General features: G+C 33.7%; 1 protein-coding gene across 1 annotated transcript in view; it reads left to right on the top strand.

Moving 5' to 3' along the window:
- Positions 1 to 14,172, top strand: part of LOC140431196 (prickle planar cell polarity protein 3-like) — a gene marked incomplete at its 3' end in the record, with an annotated part of 178,556 nt that overhangs the window by 20,009 nt on the left and 144,375 nt on the right. The window lies entirely within an intron of this gene.

Raw genomic sequence — 14,172 nt, 5'->3', positions numbered from 1 at the left:
TGCAATTGAACATTTCCTTTAAAAAACTATTTTCAAAAATCATTTGTTCGCATCTGAACGCCACACTATTTTTTATTTGAACAAAGCTGTCTGACAATTACAAGATACGGCAATTTATCAATTCATGTATCTAAAATACGAAACTCGTCCTATCTAACGATCTGATGTAGAAACTAAAACCGTATCGAAACATTTTGATGACTTCAGCCAACTAACCGTGACAGCTTGAAAAATAATACAAAAATAAATATGAAATAAACTAAACTGGTATTTGTTGTGTGACGAATCATTAGGAAACTCTAATATCATCAGTGTTGGTTGTTTATTTCGACAGAGCAATTATAATTGCTGTAGCACAGGAATTGGTGTTCTTTTTTGAATAAATTGTGTCCCTCATCGTATCTTATTTACTGAAAAGCCAAATTGTACAGTATATTTTAACCCTTTATATGGTGAATTCACAGTACATTTTGGGTAAATAGTATTTGTTGCTGTCTCATATAACTTGTAACACAGTATAATTTTTAAGAAAACTAATGAAGCTCTATTTTAGAGGTGGTAAATTATTATACCAATGTGCATTAACCCTCCATTAGTGGCGTAACATACGTCAGCCACTTTATTATTTCTACTCAGAGATTTAAATTGGTAGGTGAGGTGTCAGTGCTACCTATAATCGGTTCCCAATTTGTCGATAGCTCACTACAAGTTTAACCCTAATTAGAGAACTGAAATACAGAGAGGATAGGTAATACGATATAATATTAAAAACCAACCTGAAACTGACGGTTTAAGATGTTTTCGACTAACCCACCTTGTATCTGAAGGAATACAATACCTTATAATCCGATTACGAAGGTATTTTGAATGGTTACAGATGACCGACCAGTGTCGTAGAGTATATCATTTATTTGACATTTATTTGAACTAAATAAATATATTTTTTAAATTGTACTTATGTAAATTGTATTTTTGTTTTAATAAAACTTCTTTATTTTATTCAAAAATAAAAAGTTTCTTGCCATTTGTAAAAGATACATTTATTTAATTAAGGGGAAAGGCGCCAAATGTCGCCTGGCAAAATTTTCAATGTGTTTTAAATGTATCCATTATTTTCGAATCCGGAGAAAACTAATAAATATTTTTGAAAAATTTAAACGCAGAATGAAAGATTACATTATTACTGAGGGCAGAAAGTCCTGAAAACTTCTACAATGTTTATTTTAATATGTTATGTAACAGGGGTGAAAATAAAAGAGAAAATATAGTATAATTTTTAGTTGAAAATATTGCATGCAAAATAAACTTTTTATTTATTCTAATAAATATTTCATTCTGCCTTTAAATTTTTCAAAAATGCTTTTTAGTTTTCTCAGGATTTGAAAAAAAATGGATTCATTTAAAACACATTGAACATTTTCACAGGCGACATTTTGCGCCTTTCCCCTTTAATACCTTACGATTACAACTACTATTACTTACCTTATATAATTACGATTAGAAAACTATTCAAATTCAAAATAAATAGGATCAACTTCGGAATCCGAGTCGTCTTGAGGGTTAATAATTAGCCGTTGTGTATCTACGGTCGCATCAATTATGTTATCAAGATCCCACATTTTTTGTTCTTCTTCTATTACATGTCTTACTGCATCTTTCCAGTTTTGTTCTGTAATATGTTGTAAAGACTCGTATAACAATTCACGTACAGTTTGTATTTTATATGACGTATTTTTTCTAGCCACATAACTTTTCATTTGTGCCCAAATGAGTTCAATTGGATTTATTTGGCAGTGATAGGGTGGAAGTCTAAGGACTGTGATGTTTCAAGAATATCCTGTTTCTTCCAAGCAGTCGTTGGAAGTCTTTCTACTAGTCGTGAATGATAAGGTGCATTATCTAATACTATATTTGAATTTGGTGGTATGTGTTCAATCATCTGCCCAAAATACTCTTCGAAAACATCAGCTCTCATCTCCTCGTGATAGTCTTTTGTGCTTTTGGACTGAAATTCCAACAAACCATGCTTAACAAATCCTTTTTCACTGCCAATGTGAGAAATTATTAATCTACTGCCTTTATCAGAAGGTGGGGAGATACCAGTAGACCAACCTTCCCTAAAGGCTTGCCTGGAGCTTAATATATTTTTATCTGAAATTTTTTTTAGAGTATGACCTGAGTTTACTCACGTTTCATCCTGGTAGAAGATTGGCCTTCCTTCAGCCCGGAATTTTCGTATGGATCTTAGATAATTTCTTCTCCAACATATTATCTCCTCCCGGTCAATCAAAAGTGATTTTCGGTCTGATTTCTCCCACCGGAAATTTAATTCTTTTAAAACTTGCCACAATTTAGTTCGTCCGATATGAGGCAAATCCGGGTCGTCTCTAACTTCTTGTAAAATTTTGTTCAGGTTTGGTATTTCTTTTTTGAAAAAAAATCCATGAATTTTCCTTCGAATACCATTTTTGGCAAATTCATCAATTTCAATAGACTTTTTCCCTCTCTTTAAGTGTTCATTTGTGTTTGGGTTAGCTATACCGTGTTTTTTTCTTTCTGATAGGAACCTATATATAGTTGACTCCCCTACGCCAGTCATGTTGGCACAACTTTCGACTATGTTGCGAACAGTGTTTGTGGGATTCTGAAAAACCAGAGCATCGTGAACATTCAGGACAATAGTCTTCTCTCTTGGTGAATAGACAGGCTTACTGACTGTACGCAACAGTACCGGTGTAAAACTTGTGATGTTGATGATGAAGCCATCGCAAACAATCCAACAAAACGAGCACGAGCGAAAGGTACGTATATGTTCGTAGGTATGTGGAATAAAAAATCACTCACGCACTGCATATAATTCGCAAAAGAAATATTCGAGACGCTAATTACTGCCGTAGACGCGGAAACATCGACGAGCCGTAAATTACATGCGATCAAAAACGTACTAAACAAAAAAATTGTTTTCGTTCGTAATAACTTCACACTTTCAAGTTAATGAACAGACGAGGCACGTGGCCAAAGCTGGCATATTTATACCCATTATATTATTAAAAATCTGAGGAATTCCATCCTAATTATCTTGCAACGAATAGTACCTTCGGATATGAATTCCAGGTTTTCTAGTAAAGTGATTAAACGCGAAGATTAGTATTGAAATATCCAAAGAGACAAGGTATTCTGATTTACAAAATTGTTAATGGTTAAATTCTTATTTTTATTAATATAATATAATATAATAACCAACATTAGCCGTGAAAGTTTTAATTGTTTTCTGCTAAATATATTAGTATTAAAACATTATTAATATTATATATAATAGTATTAAAACATTATATTATTATTTAATGAATAAACACCTCAGGAACGCCTATGATGATACAAATTTTACGACCGTTTTATGACTTTGAGGCACATTTCGTGCTCTCAACAATTTGTGAACGGAGAATAGACTTCAGTACCTTCCAAGTAGTGTGTAAGTGAATATATAACGTGGTTGTGCATAGTAACACGCGCTTAGTTGTCAAGCATTTCCATAAATCTTTTAGTGGTTGACGACTGTCCCCCACGCCACTAACCGTGTTCTTAAGTTTGTCAAAGTAAGTTTTCAATTTTGGTCTACTTACTATACTAATTTTTTAGTACATATTGCTAGTACTTACGAATCCTGATTCATAATGATAATAACTCGTGATTTTACGGGACTTTACTTTTTTTAGAACAAAATGGAGAATTCGAAGAAACGTAAAGTTGAAAGAAGTAACGATCCTGACGTTTGATTCAAATGGTTCGAGGAGTTGCGATCCTTCAGGAAAAACTTACACAGTTTCTGCGATAATTCAAAGAGAAATGATCTGGAATCTTGCTACTTATCTATGAGTGAATACAGATTTCGCTTCTTGATACGATGTTTACGGTTTGACAGTGTTATTGATAGAGGTACGCGAAAAGCCATTGACAAGTTGGCACCAATAAGAGATGTGCTGGAATTACTTTTCAACAATTTTCAACTTACTTTTCACGAAGTGAGTACCTCTCAATCGACGAACAACTTTTAGCATTTAGAGGTAGATGCAGCTTTAAGCAGTACATACCGAGTAAGTCGGCTAAATACGGCCTGAAAGTATTTTGCTTTAACTGACACTAAGACCGCTTACACGTTGAATTTGAAAGCCTATATAGGTAGGCAGCCAGAAGGTTCTTACCAAGTAAGCAACTCGGGAGAAACAGTTGTGTTGCGTTTAGTTGAACCAGTATCTGGATCTAATCGAAATATCACAGACGATAACTGGTTCACCAATATTCCTTTGGCGAAAAGGCTTTTTGCAGAAAAAAAATAACTTATGTAGGAACCAAATAGAAATACCAAAGGAATTCCTTCCAAGACGAAATAGATTGGCACTTCTCCGTATTCGACTTTCACGAATGGTGCGCTTTGGTTTCCTATTGTTCAAAAAATAACAAGACTGTACTAGTTTTATCCAAATTCCATTCCACCATTGATATGGATGGTTCTACTGGATATAAAAATAAACCTGAGGTCGTGACTTTTTATAATATGACCAAAGTTGGCATCTACCTGGTTGACCAGATTTGTCAACACAATAATGTTGCATGCAATACTAGACGTTGGCCGATGGTACTGTTCTACAGTCTGGTAAACATTTCCACAATAAATGCTCTTTGCATTTACAAATATCACCATCATATGAACGAGAAGATATTACATGTTCGGTTCTTGTAAAACCTAAGTTGGGAGTTGATCAAACCTTAAATAGAACGAAGGTCTCAAAATCCAAACATTTTAAAGCAGTTACGACAACATGCAAAATTGCTGCTTGGTATTGAGGAAGATGAGCAGCCAGCCCAAGCTAGAACCGGATCCCGAGGAAGATGTTATGTATGTGGAAGGGTTCGGGATAAAACCACCAGAAAATTCTGTACCAAATATGGAAAATGCGTTTGTGGTGACCATTTGAAGGAAATCTGTATAACTGTATATTTCCATAGAAAATAAACTAAAAGTGAAAAAAATGGCAAATAAAAAATGACTCACATTTGTCCCCCACGCCACTAAATATGTCATTCTTAGTCACACCACTAACGAAGGGTTAAGCAAAATGCAATATAGGCTTGACCTTGTAAAATAGTTTACTACTTTTTTAGAGAAAAGTAACCCACACTATTTTGATGCTTAGAAGTTTCTAAAAATATTAATATGTTTACAATCTCTTTATTACCTTTTTATCCCAATTTGTTACGTTATTAATAAAAATCAAATTGTTCTAACGATAAATTTTTATTTGCAGTCAGTTTGTCGTGTGGAAATTGTTTTCTATTCGATCTAAATGTTCCTTCTGCAAAAAGTTTGTCGTCTAATAATCTTTTTAGAAGTGGAAAGGAAGAGAAGAAATTATCAAAATACAAGCAATATCCCTGTCCATTTAGAGGTTTTGAGAAGTCTAGAAAAAACAGAGCAAAAATGGAAAACAGATAGGTAAAAATGATCTAAGTATTCCTTGACTTACGGAAGGAATAACTTAGTAAACAATTAAATTAAATGTTATAAAAATATAATGCAAAGAAAAAAAAAATGTTTCTAAGTGTTTCTTGACTTACGGAAGAAACAACTTAGGACAGAAATATAGATAAATGAAATATGTAAATGTGAGAGTAAAATATGGAAATATTTCTAAGTGTTTCTTGACTTACGGAAGAAACGACTTAGAGTGGAAAAATAAAATACTCAAAATATAAAACGAGAAATGCAAAAATGAAACAGATTATAGAAATATGTCTAACTGTTTCTTGACTTACGGAAGAAACAACTTAGAACAGAAAATAAACAAGAGAATCAAATATAGTAAAATAAATGCACAAATATTTATAAGTGTTTCTTGACTTACGGAAGAAACGACTTATAATAGAAAATAAGAAAAATCAAATATAGAAAAGATGTGAAAATATTGCTAAGTGTTTCTTGACTTACGGAAGAAACAACTTAGCATAAAATAGAAAATGAAAGAAACAAATGTATTAAGTATTTTCTTAACTTAAGAAAGAAAATATCTTAGATAAAATATCGGAAATAATAATGCAACAATGAATATGAAAATATTTCTAAGAGTTCTTTGACTTACCGGAAAGAACTACTTAGACAAAGTACAAATCAAAATATAAAATAGAAAAAGCAAGATAAATATTTCTGAGTGTTCTTAACTTACGGAAGAACAACTTAGACACAAAATACAAGAAAAATAAACAATCAGTACATGAACAAATATAGATCAATGTAATATCCTAACCTGAAAAGGTCTGAATATACAATAATGCTAAAATAAAAAGGTATACAGAAAATCAGAAATAAAACAATAACTTAGTTGGAACAATAATAGCACCGACTAGGTCTACAGTAGAAGAGGCAAGCTCGACTGATCGATGAGAGAAAATCTACCTGCTTTTATGTAAAACAAATCCTTTGTTTTACGTAGCGAAAGTGGAATTTCCCTGCATCGAATCAATTAGAAATTTGGATTTGGCCAACCTTGGAATTTCCAAGTATTTTGACCGATATCCAAATTCCTTGATGCCTCCGGCACGGCTGTCACGCCTCCGGAGGACACCTAAAGCTATCTGCTCCGGGTTTTCGGATTTGCCTTGATAGGCTTTAAAGTCTACCATATAGCCAGTATCACTGTAAGCAATCGCCCAAACTTTGAAGCTGCGCTTGATAGGTTTTAACAGCACATATTGTTTCATCGTAGAACAACCTTTGAATGCCTCTATACTCTCATCATCAAAATTTAAAATTGTTCTTGAATTGAGTAGAAAGGTGCGTAAGTATGGGTCGAATTTTATACAATTTATTATATTTACTCTCTCCTTTTTTCGGCATTGAGTATTGTCCGCTATATGAATAAAAAAAATGTTTCATATCATTACAAATGATGCTCGTTCGTTTGGAAAATTCGCATTATTCGACCAATACAACATTATACGTGGCAATCTGGTGATCCCAAACAAAACTAGTAAACTAAAGAATGCTTTTAGCTCGTCCATTGATAAATTCAGTTCAGCAACTTTGTAACGCATATAAGTTACTTTGTCATGATATTGTCCATAAACGATTTAAAAATAGAGAGAACTTTATCTGTTTCAATACTGTACTGTACAGCAAACGGCTGATCAAATAGAAAGATGTTGTAGTGGAGAGTTCTTCGTCCATTTTAATAATTCAAACTCTGTTCGAGCGGTTTTCTTTGGTCTAAGTTTTGCATCAAATTCTGGCTCTTCGTCATCACTACTAGAGGAATTTTGTGCTTGTAGCCATTTTCGAATACATTTTTGATCTTTAACATTCTAATTACGATCTTCCAAACTGTCATCTGAAGAATATGGATCAATATTTTATTCCAAAATCATACTTGATGCATTTAATTCTGATGCGTGGGTATCAGTATTGTAACAATATAATTTGCGTTTAGTAGGATTGCAAGGTCGTGGATAAGGAATCCTTTCTTTGGGGGAAGGCAACATTAAACAAGAAGAGTTCGAAACTATTTAAAATTATTACTCCGTATTAAAAAAATCCTCTTGCGGCTTAGAAAGAATGGTTTTTCTTTCCTAAAAAATTTTAAGGGTGAATATCTTCTTAAAAGAAATAATTTTTTAAGCTTCTAGTTTAAGAGAATAATTATAGAGAAAACAAAAATCATTCTCTTACCCACATCAGCGGAAAAAATGTTGTTTATTTCCTGCGTAAATATCTAGGCGGAATCAAGATCAATTGAAAGAGCAATTGTTTATTCTAAACATACTTCAAAATGTGTTTAGATTATCAATCTTAGAGACGCAAAAAGATTAAGAATCTTTTTCGGTGTTTTCTGATATAAGGTACTGATTTTTACTCGAGCCTGATAATCTACTGTATGGGGTTGATCTTAAAGACGCAAAATTACACAACTCGTCTTCGGCCTTAGAGTCTCCGGCAATATTTGAATCCACAGCTTGTTCATTTTGTTCAAATTGTAAGTTTCCATTCCTGAAACAAGAAAAAACATAAGATTTCACATTTCATGTCTGAAAATATTTTCTTTGTCGAAAATAAATACGACTAAATATGAAGAGGTTATAACGTCTGAGAAACACTTTCTATCAATACCAAGGTCATCCATTGTTTTATAGAGTTGCAGTGTCGAATAAAAAGCTGAAAAAAAATCTAACCTCAAAATATTTAATGAAATTTAAGTATTTTATTTAATTAGCAAAGGCACATCCAGTAAGTAATAGCTATGTGTGTCAGGGATTGTTATAAAAACAAACTACTTACCTAGTTTTTTCAATTGTTTATGAGAACCACTTCAAAATAAAAACAAAACAAAAAACCACGTAAATTACTATCACCGCTATGAAAGCTGGTATAAATATTTACCACTTTCAAATATTCACAACGGTATTGAAAGAATTTGACGCCATAAATATTTTTAAGGTTTAATAAGAATTGTATCCATAATGTATCCGTAACATTATGTCATATCATCAGCAAAAACATAACAATTTACACCCAAAAACATTACAATTACTTTTTCTACCAACATTTTTTATGATATTGTGTTTTATTTCAATATATCCATCTATTTACATCCATAAAAAGCTTGTCCATTAATTATTATGTGCGCTTGGAAGGTTACCAGCTTAAAACGATGTAATCTTTATGTGATGGATTTATTGTTTACTTTGTTAATGTGGGTTTGTCGTCATTTTGATTGATTAGTGTTCAATAAAAAATTAATACTCTAAAAGAATATTGAAAAAATTATTTTTGTCTCTTTTAAGCAAACGAAACACCTGATAGATAAAATGTGTAATATTCATAGGTTTAGTATAATAATTAAATTTTGTTAAGGTATGATGAATTACTTTCTATTTTTGATCTTTTGGGGAGAAATACTGACAACGTTAAAAGCAGAGAAGAAGAAATAAACAATAACTACATGAATTAACCACACAGCATCCAAAAAAACAGTAGATCTCAATAAACTACCAAACTCAGAAATAAGACAACAGAGGGCTGGACTGGCACAAAAAGACTTAACTCCAATTGGATGGCGCCAGACTTCCAGACCCCCTTCTTCTAACCTTTTTAAATCAAACTTTTTTGAAATTCTAAGCATGTAAAGTAAATTGATATTAAAATTTGATTAAAATTAAAAATAAAAGTGGGGTTGGCTGTATACCATAATTAAAAAAAACTTACAATGAGTTAAAAACTTCTTTTTGTAAAATGGTATAAAATTTTATTATTAAAATTTTTAAAAATTATCCAAAATGGCTATTAAAATTTCAGAAGGTTTTCGATCCTATCAGATCATCATTAGTAAAAAAATCTATAAAGTAGTTACCTACTTTTTCCGAAGCTTAAAATAGTTGCGTCATCATGGTCTGTAGTTCTTTGAAACTTGTAGCGAATATTACAATGTTATCAGCGTATGACTCAGTTTTCTTCGATTAACATTTATTCCTTTATCTGTGCAGTTAATGTCTTTAAACACGTCTTCTAGTCCAAGTGTGAATAGCTTTGGTTAGATAACAATCTCCCTGGCGAACTCCTCTGTTGATTGGTATAGCTTTGGTTTTCGCATCTATTTGTATTTTCATTGTAGCTTTCTTGTAAATATTATATATGAGCATTCTGTATCGGGTGTCTATCCTGCAGTTGTTCATAGCTCTCTCTATTGCCCAAAGTTCTATGGAGTCGAATGCCTTTTCATAATCAACGAAGCCAATGTGATATTCACTGGCTTTCTGTATTAGCGTTCTGACTGTAATAAGATGATCCGCTGTACTGTAACCTTTTCGGAATCCTGACTGCTGTAAGGGTTGATAGCTATCGAGCTTTGACTTTAACCTGTTAGTTATTACTCTCATAAACAATTTGTACATTTGGAACAGCAGGGAGATTGGCCTATAGTTCTTCAGATCTCCACTGTCTCCTTTTTTAAAGAGAAGTATTGTCAAACTTTCATTCCAAACATCTGGGACTTCTCCTCTGTGACGACATTCGTTGAAATTTTTTTTCAATTCTTCGAGAATAATTTCACTCCCCTCCTTCAACATTTATACAAGTATTCCATCTGGGCCCGGAGCCTTATTGTTCTTTAGTTGTATCATAACTTGTTTTATTTCGAAGGATTCTATGTTAGTGCGTATTTCTGAGTTGACATTCTTTATCTTTTTCTTAAGATATTCCTTTGCAGTGTTATCTGGGTTCTTGTTTGAGAAATATAAATCACGGTAAAATGTTTGACTAACTTTTAGGATTTCGTTCTTTTCTCTTGTTTCTTTTCCATCTTTATCCTTCAATGAGATTATTATAGGCTTTCCTAAGTTTGATCTTAAGCATTGCAGGCCTCGGTTTTTTTCTATTATTTTTTCTACCTTGTTTTCATTGTAGATCCTTAAATCTTCCTTTACACTCCCTTCTTTATTTGTTTATTCAATTATTTAAAACCATCTTTGTTTCGCTTTCCTTTCGCTTTCCTTTCGCTTTCCTTCGCTTGTTTCGCTTTCCTTCGCTTTTCCATCAACCATCAAAATTACTTATTCTGTCTTCTTTATTTTTCGTTTTCTTTGTAACAGTCAGTCCTGCTTTCAAGAGCTTTCGTTACATTGTACTCATCTCCCTACTGTCGCATTTTAGTTTGACCTATCTGATTACAATAATTATGTGGTTTCTACTAGTTTTCGTCTGTTTAAAAAGAATCCTTGCTCTTAAAAGGCGAAGATCGCTGCCAGTTGTGAATGGATTGAGAGCTGTTATATCCCCAAAAATGTCTTTGTTACCACACAAGAAGTAATCGATCTCGTATTTCGTCTTTTTATCGGGAGATATCTACGTCCATTTTCGGTTTGCCGGTTTCTTGAAGTGTTTGTTCATGGCATATAAATTTTGTTGTTCTAAGAAGTTATATAATTTTTCTCCTCTTTCGTTTTGTGTGCCATAACCATGCATTCCTATTTCAGTTTCAGTATTTGATACTTTAGTATACTTTGCATCATTTTCTTCTAATGCTGTTATCAAATCTTCGTAGAACATTTCAACTATCTCTTCCTGATGTGTTGTTGTGGGAGCATACATTTGTATTTGATCTTGGTTTTATTATCTAGGTCTATTATAATATAAGCTACTCTATCAGAAACGCTTTTATATGTAGAAATGTATGGTGTGAGATACTTTTTGACAAGAAATCCTACTCCACCATATGTTTCGTCTATTTTCCCTGTATAGTATAGGTGATTTCCAGAGTTTAGATGCAAGCATTGTTCGCCTCTTCTTTTCACTTCTGACAGTCCTACAATATCCCACTTTATCTTGAATAGTTCTTCTTCTAATTCGTAGACCTTTTCATCCTTAGCCATCGATTGGATGTTGTATGTGGCTAGTAGTAACTGTTTTTGTTTGTTCGTATCTATTTTGGCGAGTTTTGTTGAGCTTGTGCCTCCCCCAGAATCCGTAAGGCTGACCGGTTTCCCGGTGTGGGATTGTGAGCTGCTAGCTCTACCCACCTGGGGTATCGTCCCATTTTGTTTCAAGTTCAACATGTTGTGTTTTGAGGGGTATATTGGCATTAAAACACCATGCTTACCAGACGGGTTGGTGAGTGTTCGCAGTATCACAGCCGGTTAAATCAGTATTTGATTTTCGAATGCGACTTTTTAGTACCGCACCTGTCAGGAATTTTATTTCTCAGCCACGGGCCACTAATGACACAGCTGCTGACCTGTGTCATGTCCAAAGTTGATCCGCGGGTACTTATTTGGCGAAGCCTTATTCATACCTGTCCTACAGGTCGTTCCCTATCAGCCATTGGGACGCGCCGTGTCGGGGTTGAGGACTTTCCCGCCCTGTCTTGCACAAAGTACTGAAGGACCCCTACTCAGTTCAGCGTCCCTCCTTTACACAAGCTGAGACCGGCTCGGTCTAGAATAAATAACATACATATATTCAATTTTAAACAAAATATTAGAGATTGGAGGTTATGATGTATCGTTTACGTAAATAATTACATACAAGTGTAAAATTCAGAAAACGTACAACAAATTACAGTTCTCAAAACATAATGTGTAAAAAAGGTATGATGTATCGTATCTGTTATATTGGCTTTGTGTTTAAAAAAATGGATTTTGTATATTTGTTTTTACTTTTATGAGATTTGGTGGACGGAATGGTGTAATTAGGGCTATTGATTGCCCACATATTGCTGTCAGTACTTAAGAGTTCATTGGAGCTTACAGCATGTACTTATTTCACATAAACGATACATCATAGCCCCCAATGATAAAAAAGTAATAGTTAAGTCTATTTACTGGGCCACCCTGTACTCATTAATTTAGACAATTCCTGTCGAGTGTTGATGTTGAACTTTTAAAACAAATGAATATGGGAACTACTTAAAAATGAGTCAGCGCTAGATACTTTTCGATTAAGTAAAATTAATGTACCAGTCCCTAAAAGCAATTGACACAAACTCGTCAAACTGAGACAAACATTTAACAATAATATTTAACAATAGTATTTAACAATAATACAATATGATAAAGAAGCGAACGAAAAAATCTGAACAGTATAATTAATGTACTCGAGCGTTGATTTTATGGAGATACGAAAATAAATTTGAATAATTTATAGACGAAACATACTCGAAGAAAGAGTCACGTGACAAAGAAAACTCAAAATAAAATACGAGTTAAAAAATCATGAAGTAGCGAAGGTGAAATAGAAGGGATAATTCTGTAAGATTTAGTAGTTTTAAATAATACTGATACTAATAATAATAATAATAGGATCACAATAACAACCAAGATCCAGCCAAGTACCCCCCAATTACTTGTCTTCCAACTTTGTACAAATTGGTCACGTCCTGTGTGTGTAGCGCAGCGTATCTACCAACACTGTTCTCTAAACAATACCATAGAGCCTCAACAGAAAGGATGCACTAAGGGTTCCATGGGCTGCAAAGAAAAACTTATAATCGGCTGTCATCACTAACCAGGCGTACACCAAAAAATGAACCTTTTTACTGCCTTCATTAACTAGAGGAACGCCTTTGATTTAGTACCGTATGAATGGCTTATACATTGTTATATTGAAAATATATAAATATATACCCGGTGAAAACTTCATCAAAAACTTAAGATGCCCCAATTAACCGGGGCTTTTTCCAGGAAGACTCGTTGAGTCCACTTAGATTATGTTTGGCAATGAACCAACTATCTCAGCCACTGAACTCCACTGACTTAGGTGTTAGCATCAAAAATAACAATACTGTTGTGGCGAAGCTTAATCATCTGCGGTATATGGATGATTTGAAATTAATAGCTTCCAGTCGAAACCATCAGTCAGATCAGATACTGAAAACTGTGGAAACATTCTCAAATGATATCAGTATGCAGTTTGGACTAGAAAAGTGCCGTGTTCTAAATATAATCAGAGGAAAGGTTTAGCCCTTAGATTTTGATATGCAAGATGGCCAAAACATCGAGGCAATGGGTGAAAATGATACATACAAATATCTCGGAGTAAAGCAAGCGCGGAAAATTGACCATAAGCAAATGAAAACCGAACTAACTTCTGAGTTGAGCGAAGAGTAAGACAGCTAAATCGGTCATATCTTAATAGTAAAAATCTGTTTAAGGTATTAAATACGTACGCTAGTTCCGCCCTTAGCTACTCATTTGGTATTATTAAGTGGTCAAAAAGAGATATAGAAAGTCTTCAGCGGAAAGTAAGAACACTTCTCACAAAGGCGCAAAACATCATCCACGCGGTGCAATAGAGAGAACAACATTAACGCTATATCAAAGGAGAAGAAGACTTATGGATATAGGTGAGCCACTGGATAAACAGGTTGCTAATTTAAGAACCTATTTTCAGACGCAGGCTGAGACCCCTATTTTACATCGAGCAATTTGCGCAGTAGATGGAACACCGCTCAAATGGAGGGAGTCAGAAATACATATAAATCACCTGACTAAGCAAGAAAAAATTCGCACCTGGATGAGTAAACCTCTACATGGGCGACATCTCAATGAGATCAGCCAAGAATATATCGACAATGGCAGAGTATTTCCTACTTGCCATTCAGGATCAGGTTATTCCAATTAAAAATTACCTGA

Source organism: Diabrotica undecimpunctata, unplaced genomic scaffold, assembly GCF_040954645.1.
Source record: "Diabrotica undecimpunctata isolate CICGRU unplaced genomic scaffold, icDiaUnde3 ctg00000593.1, whole genome shotgun sequence".
Taxonomy (NCBI): Eukaryota; Metazoa; Arthropoda; class Insecta; order Coleoptera; family Chrysomelidae; genus Diabrotica; species Diabrotica undecimpunctata.
This window is presented reverse-complemented; position numbering and strand designations above follow the sequence as displayed.